Genomic DNA, 2394 nt, shown 5'->3' with positions numbered 1-2394 from the left:
TGAACAGGTTGTTCACAGGGTTTAGTGTGTTTGACAAAGTGCATTATAAATGTGAACGACACGTACTTAAAATGTAAATAAATCTTGCAGTTTTGGTCCCCAATCGGCCCAAGTCTATCAGACTATCGGTTGTGAAGACGACCTTAAAAAGAAAAATGTTATTGCTCATCAAAAACTCAAAGTATGTTTATGTAGTGTAAGCAATGACAAAGTAATTACTTTTTCTATAAAAACTAAAATAGTAAGGTTTATTATACATGTTTTTCCATCAGACCATTGGTGAAGTGTTGCTCTGTGATTTGACTTCCAAAAAAAGTCTGCATGGTCTGTTGTTGGAAGCTGTCTGGGAATCTTAAACAGCATATGCGCCAAACCACGTGGCCTAATGGATAAGGCGTCTGACTTCGGATCAGAAGATTGAGGGTTCGAGTCCCTTCGTGGTTATTTCAAAAGCGGACAGTGTTCTTGCAGGCAACTGATTCAAATGAGAAAATAAAATTATGAGTTCACACAAGCCATGTTTAGTCTGCTTTAATCAAACTCTAGTTTGTTTGCCTAAAAAGTCTGGTTTGTTTGTAATTAAACACTGATGTGAAGGAAAATGGCAAAATCTAGTCCACCTGACAACCTGCTTCTTGGTTCAAAGTGAACTCCAGTGCGGTTCGATTGCTTTTGTGAACACCAAGCGGACCAGACACCAGTTTAAAGTTGGAAGCGGACAGTAACGCAGAACTTTCTGAGTAATAAAGTTAGTCATACCTTGTAAACACCTTACTTGACATCAGTGCTGCGAAGTTGGATGCACTCTTACTCGGTGAATGCCACCTCACACAAACTAGTCTCAGTAGCTTAGTGCAAAAAAAAAACATACTCTGTGGTTTCACCTGATCTTATGATCATGTTTAACACAGTTATAGACGAATGTTTGTTTGACACATTTGCCAACACCAAAAAGTACATCTTACAATCACTAAAATCTGATACTTTTTGTAAAGAAGGAATTTGCACTCCATGTGTTCTTTTCAGGTTTTTCTTTTGATTCCGTCAGTGGTTCAAGGTGTAGCACCACCACAGGCGGGAGTGGGAACAGGTTGTTCACAGGGTTCAGTGTGTTTGACAAAGTGCGTTATAAATATGAACGACACCAACTTAAAATGTAAATAAATCTTGCAGTTTTGGTCCCCAATCGGCCCAAGTCTGACTATGAGTTGTGAAGACGACCTTAAAAAGAAAAATGTTATTGCTCATCAAAAACTCAAAGTATGTTTATGTAGTGTAAGCAATGACAAAGTAATTACTTTTTCTATAAAAACTTAAATAGTAAGGCATATTATACATGTTTTTCCATCAGACCATTGGTGAAGTGTTGCTCTGTGATTTGACTTCCAAAAAAAGTCTGCATGGTCTGTTGTTGGAAGCAGTCTGGGAATCTTAAACAGCATATGCACGAAGCCACGTGGCCTAATGGATAAGGTGTCTGACATCGGATCAGAAGATTGAGGGTTCGAGTCCTTTCGTGGTTATTTCAAAAGCAGACAGTGTACTCGCAGGCAACTGATTCAAATGAGAAAATAAAATTCTGAGTTCACACAAGCCCTGTTTAGTCTGCTTTAATCAAACTCTAGTTTGTTTGCCTAAAAGGTCTGGTTTGTTTTTAATTAAACTCTGATGCGAAGGAAAATGGCAAAATCTAGTCCACCTGACAACCTGCTTCTTGGTTCAAAGTGAACTCCAGTGCGGTTCGATTGCTTTTGTGAATACCAAGCGGACCAAAGACCAATTGAAAGTTGGAAATGGACAGTAACGCAGGACTTTCTGAGTAATAAAGTTAGTCATATCTTTTAAACACCTTGCTTGACATCAGTGCCGCGAGGTTGGATGCACTCTTACTCAGTGAATGCCACCTCACACAAACTAGTCTCAGCAGCTCGGTACAAAAAGAAACATACTCTGTGGTTTCACCTGATCTTATGATCATGTTTAAAACAGTTATAGAAGAATGTTTGTTTGACACATTTGCCAACACTAAAAAGTACATCTTACAATCACTAAAATCTGATGTCATTCCATGTTTGATCCTTTTTGTGAAGAAGGAAGTTGCGCTCCATGTGTTCTTTTGAGGTTTTTCTATTGATTCCTTCAGTGGTTCAAGGTGCAGCACCACCACAGGCGGGAGTGGGAACAGGTTGTTCACAGGGTTTAGTGTGTTTGACAATAGTGCATTATAAATGTGAACTACACCAACTGAAAATGTAAATAAATCTTGCAGTTTTGGTCCCCAATTGGCCCAAGTCTATCAGACTATCAGTTGTGAAGACAACCTTAAAAAGAAAAATGTTATTGCTCATCAAAAACTCAAAGTATGTTTATGTAGTGTAAGCATTGACAAAGTAA

The 2394-nt window shown here is 38.5% G+C and overlaps 1 non-coding gene across 1 annotated transcript; it reads left to right on the top strand.

Annotated features, from left to right (window-relative positions):
* The first annotated feature begins 371 nt into the window (after positions 1-371).
* Positions 372-444, top strand: trnar-ucg (transfer RNA arginine (anticodon UCG)). The gene has a single exon. It is a non-coding gene; the product is annotated as a tRNA-Arg (tRNA).
* The last annotated feature ends 1950 nt before the right edge of the window (positions 445-2394 follow it).

This window comes from Austrofundulus limnaeus, unplaced genomic scaffold (genome assembly GCF_001266775.1).
Source record: "Austrofundulus limnaeus strain Quisiro unplaced genomic scaffold, Austrofundulus_limnaeus-1.0 Scaffold580, whole genome shotgun sequence".
In the NCBI taxonomy this organism is placed as follows: Eukaryota; Metazoa; Chordata; class Actinopteri; order Cyprinodontiformes; family Rivulidae; genus Austrofundulus; species Austrofundulus limnaeus.
The sequence above is the reverse complement of the archived record's forward strand: the minus strand, read 5'-3'. Positions and strand labels throughout refer to the sequence as shown.